Source organism: Haliotis asinina, chromosome 2 (assembly GCF_037392515.1).
Source record: "Haliotis asinina isolate JCU_RB_2024 chromosome 2, JCU_Hal_asi_v2, whole genome shotgun sequence".
Lineage (NCBI taxonomy): Eukaryota > Metazoa > Mollusca > Gastropoda > Lepetellida > Haliotidae > Haliotis > Haliotis asinina.
The window spans coordinates 84,384,401-84,398,866 of record NC_090281.1 but is presented as its reverse complement, the minus strand read 5'-3'; the positions used below and the strand labels follow the sequence as shown (position 1 = coordinate 84,398,866).

Below are 14,466 nucleotides of genomic sequence, written 5' to 3'. Positions count from 1 at the left end.
ATGAGACTTCGACTTGGGTTTTTAGTTGTAGATATAGCTAACCGTTTCCATGTTTCCAGAACAACCTGTCCCCGGACAGTTAACACATGGATTGATCTCATGTACAAAAATCTGTCATTTCTGATTTCCTGGCCAAATCGAGATATTATTGATGCTGCTATGCCAAAAGGAGACATATACCCTCAAACACAGGTTGTAATAGACTGAACAGAGATATTCTTGAGAAGCCTTATTCAGTAGCAGGACAATCACAGATGTATCGTCATTATAAAAGCCATATTACATAAAGGGTTTAATTGGCATTACTCCCAAACGCGTAGTCAGTTTTGTGTCAGATTTATGGTCTGGAGCTATAAGTGACAGACATATTACTATAGAATCTGCTATATCAGAGTTTGGAGATGTAGTAACGGCTGATAAAGGACTTCTAATATCTGACCTAACTACCCCTAAAGGATTACAATTAATCATCCCTCCATTAAAAAGCAATTGACACTGGAAGAAATTCAGAAAACTAGACGAATTGCAAATTTGAGAATCCATGTAGAGAGACACATGGAAAGAGTAAAAAAATTAGAATATTGCAATGTTATTCCCATAACTGTTTCCAACTTCCAACTGTGAACAAAATATGGAAAATCTGCAATGCACTGACAATATTACTACCACCATTGTACCCCCATGACCAGGTTTCTGATACAATTGATGTACATGTGTTTGACTGAAATTCTTGACAATTTGCAAGATCAAATATTGTATCATGAATACAGGGATTATTATTGATAGTGTAATCAATCTAGTCTTAGATGTTAATTTTCATTTCCAAGAAATGACTGAATGCTTGCTTTTCATGTGGAGGTGGGTTAATCTCGAGTTTAACCTATTTGCTTTTCATACCGAAGACCTAGGTTTGGGTCTCCACATTAGTACAATGTGTGAAGCCCGTTTCTGGTGGTCCCTGCTCTGAGTTAGCAGGGATATTGCTAACAGCAGCTGTTAAACTAAACTTACTCACTTTTCTTAATGGTGGGATAACTGAACTTTCAGTAACAGTAAGCTATTTTATATCCATCAAACCCATGTAATAGTAACTTCTGATCTTCTTTAATTATATTTATATACAAATGACACATAGTTTCATTGACTGAAATGTTTCATTTATGTACTAATTGACACAGAACAATGTACAACTGCTGCACATTATGACAATTTTCATCATTCATTAATGTACAACCAAATATGATCAAAGGCCTTTTTACTCCAACTTATGTTAAGAGAAATAAATTCATTTATCACTACATATCATCAACTTTTCGTATCTTTTTGCAGCTACAGAAATAATGAAAGTTTCCTATGTCGCGTTACAGTAATCAGTGGAATTACTTTAATCTGCCCTCACTAAAAACTCATTTTACCTCTGTTGATGTATGTTCTACTAACGATATGTAGTTCTGCATAATGTGAAATTTTGAAATTCCCTTGGAACAATGGCAGAACAGGAAAGTTGTTAGATTATGAAAACTATTATAGTACCATCACTGGAGAATATGCAACATCAGTAACAAGTCACTGGATGTAATACTAGTGAAAACAGAAAACACGATGCACTCGTCTGGAGAAGAGTTCTGGCACATTTGCTGTCACATAAAAACGTTTTAGTTTTTGAACCATTTCATCCCACTTCAAGTTATCAAATGCAATCCTCTGAGTTGAAATACCCTTCAGTGTCCAAACTACAAAGTCACACCATTCTCTCTGTGCGATAGCCATTTGACCTTGAACTTGAAAGTAATAGGGGTGATGTTCTTTAAGTTTCAAGTTCTTATTTCCATCCGGTTTGCAAAAGAAATCCGTTTGTGAAGCAGCCTCTTGAGGTGTAAGATCCCTGAGTGCCGAGGGACATATGATCTCAAGTACTCCATGTGATGAACAGCACTATTCACAGTCAGCACAAGACACCAGACCATCAGGACTAGCACCCAAATAGGGATACTGTGGATTTACAATGAGTCCACACTGTGTTACCCGACATTAGGATGGTCTTTAGTCATCTTGAGAACATATAGTTGTCGAGCAGCTGGCTCATGGGAAGTGCCCCATCTCGTATGGACTGATGAAAAGTCTTTACCGTAACCCAAAATATGGTGGACAAGTCTCTCTGGTTCAGTAGAGTATCTCCGTGGACAAATGCTGCCAAAATCAGAACTTGTTATCCTTGCCTCCTTCTAATTCTCCTGCTTCTGTTGTCCCCTGGTAATGCTCTCAATAATTGTTGTCTCTTCTTCAGTAAGTTTGATAATTTCAGCATAATTTTCAAAGACATTCTGACAACTCTGAGATGAAACATTAACATTATCACAAAAGCAAAAGTCCACTGGTGGTGCATGTGAAACTGTGGAAATCCTGCATTAACCATCTGCTCTTCATCACTGACAACTCATGTTGTGACTACAAATCCACATTTCTTTTTGTTTTCATTACTTGTCAGTTTTTTTCCTAAATCGGTCCACATTTATGTTTGTTTTGGGCATACCTGTATTGGGACACATATCACAGGGTTTGTCAGCATTTGAAGACGTTACTGTGCAGCTAGTTTCCTCTCTTTTCCTCTTTAAAACACTCCTCCTCCCACTTGACATCAGATGTAGGTCATCGGTGGTCAAAGGAGCAAGCTTTCGATCGCGAGTGATCATCCATTTACATTTGGCGGAGGTACACGAGAGTTGTCCTGCTTCCTTCTTCTGTGATATATCCACCAAGACATAGAGCAGAGCAGAGACATGGTTGCAGGATTCAGCTCTGTAAAAGAATACGAATAATTAACCTTGTGCATTCAATGTTTAATTGACTTGCATCACCCACCCATTAAATTCATTTGTGAATACTAAGAAGATGAAGATTTAAACCAAGATGTAACAACGAAAAAAAACCCAACAATTTAACTACTATCAGGAAACTATTAAGTGACTGTAGTTATTCCGAAATGCTATGAATGAATACCCAGCTGCACAGGTACAGTAAGCAGAGTTGACATGGCCTGTTACTTTGGACAGGCAGACCCAGACGTGATGATCAGGATTGCTCTTCTTATCTGTTGTTGGCAGAGATGGTATAACTAAACATCTGACAAACAGATGGTCACAGTCGTCACAGATACCATGCACAAATATGCTATGGACGTGCCGGTCTTCATAAAATATCGCCGCCTTGAGCTGACGAATAGCTTTCATGGGTTTACAATCCACAGTTTGATGGGTGCTCAATACCAGGTAATTGTATATATCCCTCTCTGGTAGTGATTGCTACCATTGATCAGCTTGTCGATCATTGAAAGCTGAATATAGGGATGAGTCACATATCGAGGTAGGTTGATGTTACAACTTTCAACATTCAAGTGAGGGAGTGCATTTCTATGTTTTTACTTAGATCGGTCGAAGCCAGAAAAACAACTACACCAGTCAACACTGACCTCAAAACAGGACATAGTTGATCAGATACAAGGCTACTGGTGGACTTTCCCCAGGAACGTGGAAGGTTTTTTCCGCCATTTCGTGAAGAAGTCAAATGAGTTATTTACGCTTATGGACGAAATTCTGACAAGCTGATAAACCCTAGGACATGTGGTTCATCTGGTTTTTTCTCTCATGTTTAAAAAGTACAGCGATATAAACTGTTTTAACTGAGCATTTTCAGCAAAGTATTTTGTTAAATGATTTCAGACGAATCTAACGACACTATTTCTTTTGGGGACTAAGGAGACGCGACGCTAAAAGACTCTAAAACGAAGGATACGTGGAGATCACGGCGGTGGGTTAGTCTGATGCTGAAATCATACTGAAGGAAAGGGACGCTTCTCCACATGAATACCATATCATATGACTTCAACACTGCTGGGGGCGGCAAAAAATGAACGAAACATACTAGACTTAAAAACGTGGATAAACAGCAAGACTGTGTAATAGATCACCCAAAAGAGAGTTTCTTGTTGCAAGTAATTATTTACGTTTAACGTTTTTGCAATTGTTTGGTACAAAATTATTCTTACTGACAAACGCAGAAATTAATGTCCAAAGAATTAGTCCTTCAGAGATTGGCGAAACTGATGAATATTGCTGTGGACTCAACTGCCTGGCACTTACAGTTTCCGCCATCAAAAATAATGTATTTTTTAAGTTAAAATAACTAACTTCATACATGTCGATCTTTTCAAGCACTCCTCAATCTTATAAAAACAAAACTGCAAGGGTGATCAATGAATAATCTAGGTAAACTTTTAGACAGCTGTTTCGTCGAACATCAACAGTGAGTTAGTGAGTGTGTGAGAAGCCTTTACATGAACATTCCAGTATCATTATAGCGGGGAACCCTATGATGGGCCTTTAAACATGCTACGCATGAGGGGAATCGAACCCGCGCTTTCAGTGTGACGAACACATGCTTTTACCACCAGACTACTCTACTCCTCTTATACGCATTATGTATCGACTTTATTTCCGACTTCACTATCAACGAGATTCTATCATAACTGGTGCAAAGTACAATGCCTCCAGGTTATGGCTGTAAATCTGTGCCGTTGTTGTAGTTGCGTCAAACTTCAGGCGCCGTCACAGGTTGTTTTCTTGCTAGAGACGTTACGTAGCAACTGTGACAGCAGTATTAATGTATTACCTATTCCGTATACTTTCGGCATCCAATCATCGTCGACACTGTAGACATGTACGTCATTGTTACCACAATGTGTTTTTGACGTTGACTACAATGGCGCGTTTGTTATCTAACGTTTGGTTACTCTCGCCATTCCTGCAACTGAACATCATGACATCGTTGTTGCCATGGCAGCAGTCGGTGTCTTCTCATCTTCGGATATGGTTGCTGGTTGTGAAGGTTTCTTGAGCTTCTTCCTGAATTTCATCGCAGCCAACTTCACCATACCTTCAACGCCGTCAACTTCCGCCACAGCGGGATCCTGCAAGTTCACACCTGTTGCCTTCTTGATTTGCATTTTACGCACGATACCCGCCAGGGCTGGTAGTCCACTCTGCGCCATCATACTGTTCCGTCTATCCTTGATGGGGTTCTGTGCTGCCTGGTCCTGCTCTTCCTTACGTTTCTTGATGATCTTCTTCAGAGTCTGTCTCAGAGTGACAAGGCCCATGTCCTCTCTCTTCTTGGCCTTGGCCTTCAACGTTCGCTGGTTGACGTAGCGAGACATTTCTTTGGCTCCTTTCATCATCTCCCTGCAAAATCAATGATATTAGAGGGGTAAACTCTGTCACGTCTCAGTGAACTGTTACTCCTTTCCAGTTTTAAACGTACCCCTGGCCCATTCTCAACATTGTTTCTGAAATGGTGTCACTTTCTGTTTGTCCCATTGGTAATATTTTATTTAACTCGACGGCTATTTGTAGCCTCAAGACATTCGAATCCTGATTTAAAATAATGTGTAGTAGCGAAAGGGGACATAGTTTTCAAAGAACCCGAAACGTATGTGATGATGTTACACCTAGTTTTGGATGTTTTTAAAAAACGGTCATTTGTTGGAAATGTAAAACATAAACGCTGGATGATAATCGGTCAAGTGTAAAAATGCGGATGGGGTGGGGGTGGGTGGGGATTGGTGAGCAGGGGGATTGCATGAACTCCTCACTGGGAACAGTCAATAATGCTCATTTTATTTCGTTTCTTTAAGACATCACACGATCCGGAACTGCTATAGACACAATGTGTGCCATAGCCAATTAGATTGTAAATATTGCATGATCTTTATTTCAATATGTGTAAATATTATGCAATATTGTGTGATCAACGTCATGGGCAATTTCCTAGTAATCGAATGACCCACTTTACGGAACAAGCTATTACCAAGTCCGGAATAATGTTTGAACCATGAAATCTTTTTGATCAAGTAAGGAACAATCCGATTAGAGATAACAACAGAGAAAAGCTTTTATCAGACGACCATAACTTTCAACGTCAAACGACAACCAGTCTCGAATATCTGCCAAGGCAGATTCCATGATGTTTAAAAGACAATTCTAAAAACATCGATGACACTAATAATGACGAAAATTTCTTTTAAAATATTCTTAATGGGCTGAATGAATCTCTTCGTGAAATTTAACTAACATGTACTTTCTATGCAGTACCTAAGTATTTCAGGATCATAGTCGCTGTTAGCCTGGCCGGATGGCATTGAGCTCGACAAAGGGAAATGGATTGTTGTCATGTCGCAATTCTCCCTTTTGTTGCACACCTTGTTACAGAGGCTTTCGGATTTGAAAATACAGATCAGATACGATACTAGTAAATTCTAAGATGTTTCTTTGATCACTTTGATCATGCTCCCCATAGAATTCAGTAAGGATAGTCATTTCTGGTCATTGAAAGAAGCGGTTATCCATATATCTAACATAAAGATTGAAGGTTCTGGTAACTAAGGGATTCCTAAGTCCTTCCTTTTAAATGGTTTGCATCTGCAGAATCTTCAATGTAACCAGCGGAAATTCTATCCCTGCCCATGAAATAGATTGGCAGTTCCTTATCGCATCGGTGGCCAGTGGTCATTTCGTCGCTGTCAGGTTGAAATATGACATGTTGACCTGAAGATATGGACAGAAATGGAACTGATTATAGACATACAGACTTACAATTTCGTCTTTTCGTGTGACCAACCTCGAGGAAAACGCTTTGAATTCTTCATATAACAAGCTCCCTTCATTTCTCCAGTTTATCTCACATACCCCTCGGCCGTCACAGACACAAGAGTGTGGGGCGGGGTCAGCTGATCTGGAGACATACATCGATAATCTGTTCAAGGTCTTATTCATGAGCGTGAACGGACTTTTAATCAAGCGTCATTGAAGGTAAGCAGTTGTTTGTTTACAGAAGGAAGCGTCTCGAACGTTGCTGGTTCCGATTATCCTAACGGGAACAAAAGAATAAAAGCCAGTAAAAATAATGAAAATAGAAATATTACGACTGACATACACTTCTTTAGATCCATCTGTACACTTGCCTGAATTGCAAAGTGGTGTCCGTTAAAAGTTGTACGTGACTGTGACCTAGTATACCAGTGGAAACATCAGTATGTATTGAATACCTGTATATTGTCACGACCGTTCACCGATGACAATCAAATGAAAAAGTAGATTTTTCTACTTTAATTACTTTTAAGACTTGACGTCAGTTGTGTGACATGCTCATAGCATTCTTTAACTATGGTTTGTTCGTTGTGTTGTATTAAGCAGAACCTCAGAACCAGTTTAGCATACACGTAAGAATGAGTGTACTTCCGTATTTTTCATACTATGATGTTTTTTCCTTGATAATAGTGTTGTACGCCTCGTTATCGTGGCTTGATTTCCAAGATGATGGCTCTGCCAGTTCGAATGGATGTATGTTAGGTTACATCGGAGCCGGAAGTGATACCATTTTCGGTTTAGAGGCGTATTACTGTGAAATCTATTTCCGTTGTAGACGACCACTGATTGTTTCCTGGCATTGATGATTATGTATTTAGCTATTTGCCTCCGCGAAATGCTAAACTTCATGCATTCTTTAGGTGCAACATACCAAACAATCGACCCATAACACACACAATATGTCTGACGATAGATTTACACTTTTATATCGACCGTGGTTTCTTGTTGTCATTGACCCTATATAAGACAGATTGAGAATGTTTATGAAAAACATATTAAATCATAGAAAGGAAATCGTGCATCAGCGATATCGTCCATTGCAAGAATGATATTCCACAACTGGGATACAGCAATCGAGAGATCACTGCGGCACATATGTGCTCGTGAATAAATCAGCGATTGTTAATTATTACTTTGACTGACTCGGATTCTGCTGCAGAAAAGGAGACGTGGTCAGGTGGTGTAAACATCGACAGCAACTCTCAGTGTTAAAACTGTCTCCACAAACAGACAACCATGTTTTCTGTCATGAAGTATTGCCCTGTCTCTAAGCCGAAATTACAAGCATCTTGACACTTCAGAATATGTGTCTGTTTGAGTACGATGCTATTCTGTTAGCGAGAATTCGAATCGGTGCCTATTCTGGTTAAACAAGCATGGCTAAGTTTGCCAAAACAGTTTTGTAAATTTGGGCTTCTTGTAATCTCATTACGCTTTCATTCCACCTGAAAATATCGTTCATGGGATGTGGCAGAACTCGCTGATTCCACTAAAATACATGAAAGCAACTCTCATCTAAATTATTCTTAAATATATAGAATCGTCATATGAAACAAATTTCATCTTAATCGTCAAAATGATACTCAAGTAAGTTACCCCGCTCTCGATGACCAGGCTGAAGAAAATGCTGATATGCTAAAATTATATTCACCGTCGTCAACAGAATTATTCGTCCAGCCTTTAAAGCAAGCCGATCCTAGTGGGCTATCTAAAGTGAATGTGACCAGTGACGGTCTAGGTTAAAATTGACCTTGTTTGTCGTAAGATGGAAAAGGGGATCGTGATGTCAGTCTCTGGATTTTCTGGACCAGAAAACTTATTTATATTCCGCCTCCATATAGCTGGAACTTTGCTAAGCGTGGCGCTAAACACCAAACAAACAATAAAAATCAAAATAATCTAGACTTACTCCAAGTCTATGACGCCATCTTTGTTGACATCCAACTTCTCCAATATCTCGTCCAACATATGTTCCGTGAAAGGAATTTTCAGCGTCTGGAGAAGAGAAGAGATCAGTTATTGTCTGGGACTATTTGCGTGTGTGAAATCCCTCTAGCCTGAGGTGTTGAGACTGGAATCCAGACCCCATTATTTCAAAGGGATTGGACGGGGCTAACAGCTGTCTTAGACATTTCGCTGGCCATGCCACGACTAACTGATCTGGGCGACCATTAAGAGCTTATTGGCATCAGTGTGGGGCTCATATAAACACAATGTTCAATAAAATAACGATTTATCAAAGGCGGGTCCTATTACGGGATAGTATAGCCTGACACAGTTTATGTTAATTCATTAGGATCAACAGGTTACGGTTCATCTTCTGTTCTTACCTGAACATATAGTTTAGCATAAGACCTCAAATCTCTAGGTCACTGTTTGTATTTTTATGTCGCATGCAGTAATATTTCATACATATTTCGGCTCGGGTCACTCCACTCCACTCCACTCTACTTTCATGTTATGGTGCCGGATAGGGGTAATTTATGAACTGGTGTTCATCGATGAGAAAAACCTGTTACAATGGGACTAGTATATAGCACACGGACCACAAACCAAGGTAAGGTACACAATGATGGTTGCGGGACCGGTAGCGGGACCTTGCTGCTCTCTGAAGTCTATATTATAAGTTGTTCACTGGCCGCGAGGGACCGTTTGTTTCCGCGGCTTTTAGCAATACTCCAACGATATCACAGACAGGGACACCAAAAATGGTCTTTACACATTGAACCCATGTGGGGAATCAAACTCGGGTCTTCGGCGTGACAAGCCAACACTTAGCCAATAGCCACTAGGCTACGCCATTATCCCTGTACAAATATGTATGGTAAGCAGCATGGGAAGCTGATAGTGGAAAGCCAACGCCCTTTACCTATTATTTTGAGGAACTATCTCAACTCAACACTGCAGTTTCAACTTTTCCAATCCAAACTGAATTTGAGAATTAATTGTTACTCAAACATACTCATGATATTGTCTGAATTGTACGATCGTATCTGTTTCTAACAATGGGTTTTATCGTTTCTATTTATTTGCCCCGTGATAATTGTGTTGACGTTGAAAATGTAGCTTAAAACGTACCAATATTTGTAAGACGTGTACGCGATTACATTCGCGAAAGGTTTCGATGACTTTGATGACACCGGGAAGAGTATACCCTGGTATATAGTAGACGATGAAGCTCCACGTTGACAAACGCCATTCCGTAGTTCTGTAACCTTGTGGATATTGGATGTCTGGATAAGTAACCAGATTGGTGACCAGCAGACTTAATTAGGAATCGGAAGGCAACAATGTCTCCTGGCTGTGTATTACACCGACGGCGTCTATCGATGCCGATCCCTCCAACCACAATGACTCCAGAGAGACGTCCTCAATAATGCACAGCCCGCTTGTATATAGCGTATAGTTTGAATGTACTGGCTGGGGCATAATCACTTTCAATCACTAACTCATTCGAGAAAGACAGTCTTCAAGGGGGAACAACTGTTAGTACTTATTTAGTTCGTTTCATCAATTTCTATTAATTTCATGAATAAAGGTTTTTTTTACTTACTGACGCATCCGGGGATGCTTCAAGTCACGGCCGTAACTAATAAAAGTATATGTGTGTCAATTACTTTTAGATTTGAAGTGAAAACAAAAGACATTCTCTGTTTAATTTAATCCCATGGTTAAAAGTACCATATGCTTCTATAGCAAAATAAATCGTGGCGATATGAACAACAGATTGAAATGGAGGTTTCCCTTCAGAGCCTTCGTTGGAACGGTTCTCTTCACCGAACTCTTTTTACAATTTGACTTAATTATACGATAGCTGCCTGTCATTCATGTTGTTCCAAGTGCTACCTTGTAAAAACAGATGCTCTCTTAGGACTCATTTCTATATTCCTTGTAACACGCGTTAAACAGAAAATCCCATTCTTAACAAAACTATATACTTTTCATAGTAAACATACCGAAATAATGTCATCGAGAAAATTCTTCGTTTCATTTTTCATTTCCCTCATTTCATTTTTCCAACATTTCTGTACAAACTTGTAAGTCGTCGGAGGGGTAATATTTTTTCCACAATCAACAATCTGTACATTATATTAGAAATGAAATAAACTTGTATGGTTTCAATTAACTATCAGCTGTTCATCTCAAGAGAGACACCTGGTATGAGACTGTCAGATTTACGGCTGGCTACAAACATGTTTAATTGAACAGTATGCTTGTCCTTGTTATAACCTATTGTTGTAACTAACTCACAGAACCTATTGTCTATATTACAGTTGTAAATTATGCGGTCGTTGTCTACACAGACCATTCCAGTGAATCATGGTTATTTATTCAATCTATCAGCAACAACTTGATTATTTATGCAATGTAAAGTAGTAGAGCAACGGGAAACAAAGACAACTGATTAAATAGTCGATGGCGCCATGGGCCTGCAGCTCACTTTATACTTTGGAAGCCATTGGGCATAGTGGTGGCCTAATGGTGACAGCGTTAGAGCGTCACGGCGAAGACTTAAGATCGATTTTCTGCATGGGTACAGTGTGTGAAGCCCATTTCTTGTGTTTCCCGCCGTGATATTCTGTATTATTGCTAGAATCGGTGTACAACTAACCTCACGCACTCACTAACTCTGGAAACAAGTATTTCCGTTAACCGTTCACAGATGTGTAAAAGTCCATGACTGGTGATGAGCTAAGGTCCCTATTTGAACCTGCTTGAAAAGTTAAGAAACAGTAGGGCTGTTTTTGTTACCGTTTGTGAGTCATCGTGCCATAAACATGTGACATTGACCAACACTTGATTGTACGGACTCACTTATATGAACATAATATTATTTAGAATGGAGGTAGAATGGAAAATTGAAGGCGGGGCTTCTGTGTGGCGAGTGAACACACTCACCACAAGGCTACCCAATCGTCCAGACCTTCACTGACAACGACGCTAAGTTGAACACGGCCCCACCTTTATAAAACTAGCAATATAGCTGACGAAGGCAACATCTTGTGGATGACTGATAATTCAGGTGTACATGTTGTTTAAGTGCAATGGTTAAATCCGGTTGTTGGTGTTCAATAACTCCCGAGGTATGACAGTGAATGACTCGAACGTAGCGTGTAACGTATCTGGAGCACCCAGCTGGTCGGCTGTATTAGCTCATCAATATAACTCCAGGCCACTATATAAACAGGCCATCATTTGAATAAACCCTGAACCAGGGAGCTTTTGTCGGAAACGTCAACACAACCCTAAGCGCAATCATTTCTGTTAAATATCAGATGACGTCATCACGGGGTTATTTTGGACAACTGTGGAACAACTCTCCTCATACACTAACCACGACAGTCAGATCATTCAATCAACAAAGGCTTGTGTGATTAATCAGCTAGAACCATTTCAAAGTTAAAGGGTCTGGTCAACAAAATAACAATGTATTTATGTACTGTAATGCAGTGGTAAACGCGTTTATTTATACCACATACTTGTTAAGGGCCATCAGAAGAAACCATCAGAAGAAACTGCTGAAACCCCAAGCATGAGGTCCATGACGGTTGATTAATATTACATTACAATACCAATGTATTTATGTACTGTAATGCAGTGGTAAACGCGTTTATTTATACCACATACTTGTTAAGGGCCGACCTCTATAAAAATACACCCCTAAACCTGGACATGTTAGAGTTAATGTTGACCACACAGACTCAGAAGCGTAGAAGGTTACCCGGGACAAAATAGGTCCGTCGAGAACACATTCCTTTTCACGTCTAATGGCCAAACATTACGCTGGACGTCCCTGTTTGCTGTTCAAACTGCTCTGTTGCATCTGCAGGTAATTGCATGTATTACGCCATTAGAACGCCGGTGTGAATAAAGTATGGTCAATTATATATGGCTATAGGAACGTTTCATGCTATTACGTTACCGACGTTGAGCAATGCTGTTCACAACGGCAAATCAACGGCAAACGTTAATCCTCAAATGACAACGACAGTGCACGAAGGGAAGATTGAAAACGATGGTGGACTTTATTGAACTCGTTTAAATATGAATTGTAAACGCTTGAGAACAACGTGTCACGTCAGAAGCCCACAGAATCCATCAGGCGCAAAGGCAAAATGGCGGTGATAATTATGTCACTAGATCACTGAAACGCAGTGATGAGTTAAAGTGTTCGCTGAAATGATGAGCATGTCCTGTCCTGCCGGAAGGACCCACCATTCACACAGTGTTAAGCAATAACACGTCCTTGTTATAGCTAAGACTGAAATAACGTATAGCTTCAGGTTTATTTACGTCAAGAAGTTCTCGGTAATAAACACGACCGGTCACCACTGACTGATTGGAACACTGATGGTTTCGACAGGAAGAGTCAGAATCTGTTCATATGTCTTTTATAACATTCTCACTTGTTCAGTTAGTGACATAACGGAGGGGTCTTTGACACGTATGTCAAGACCTCAAGAACCGTTCCCTCGCTGGTTGTATGAAACAGCCATTACTGAAACCGACTTGGCAATGATAGGATTTCTTTCAAAATAATCAAAGAAAACTTTACAGAGTTGAACAAACATTTTTCGATTTGCATCTTCGGGATCCTTTCGGCCACTGTATTCACAAAGGAAATACTTCTCATTTCCACTCCCGTTTCTTGGTCAATTAATGAATACTCTGAGACGTGTTCAATATGGAACAATCGAAGACCCCATTCGAGTCAGGACGGAGCCTAGCTGATCAAGTTGTTGAGTCACAAAACTGCTTCAACCATTTCAACGACACAGTGCCGCTGTTTGTCCCACTGCTCGCTATTGTCGCTGGAGTAAAGCCTATTTAGTTCTAAGATTGCGTTCCTACGATCTAATCAATTAAGTAAAGATTTAAGCCTCGGGGTTAGATCAGACCAAACCTCATCTAGGCCACTTAAACAATCGTGGCAAAATCCCACCTCGCTATCGCCATCTAGACTGCTTGCTTTCGTTAATGGCGTTGATGGCCTAGATGATTAACACTTGGTACTTGTTTGATCTATGTGATATGTGTGTTGAAGTCATTACTTCACGGACTTTATAACTACAGTCATTATAACATCCAACGGTAGTAGTTAATCAGATGCTGTGTGTAAGTGTTGAGTTTCGTTCACAAACGTAATGGATAGAATGCAGTTTGATTGTATAATGTCGACTGGTTCTATACTATTATCTTAGGTGACAAAAATCAGTCATAACCATCACTGTCATCAGCTGGATATTATCAGTTGGATATGGTTGGCATTCCGAAATGTAAGTCCTGGTATAACTGAACCACTGTAGAAGGCGGTGATAAAATAGTTCGATGTTGTTGGTTGACACCGATGACACCAGCTGATCTCATTAACGTTGGGAACATGTGACCATCAGAAGAAACTGCTGAAACCCCAAGCATGAGGTCCATGACGGTTGATTAATATTACATTACAATACCGAGTGAGTGAGTGAGTGAGTAACTGCATGGGTGAGTGAGTGGGTAAGTCAGTCAGTCAGTCAGTTAGTGGGTGAGTTGGGCTTCACGAAACTTGGAACAGTATTCCGTTATCCAGAAATACAGTCAGAGCGAACCAGGATTGGAACCCAATTCCTTTTCGAACCAGTGACACAATTCCATTCAACTATATTTCTTAGCTTTTACCAATACTTACATTGATGCCATCTTTAATGTTTGAGCGTGACAGCTCGTCTCTCTTCTTAACGTCGAAACTTTTGAACATGTCAATCAAACGGAGGTTGTCCAT

The 14,466-nt window shown here is 39.9% G+C and overlaps 1 pseudogene; it reads right to left on the bottom strand.

The window, feature by feature from the left end:
* Positions 1-2,437: 2,437 nt before the first annotated feature.
* On the bottom strand, positions 2,438-14,466 carry LOC137272062 (uncharacterized; annotated as a pseudogene).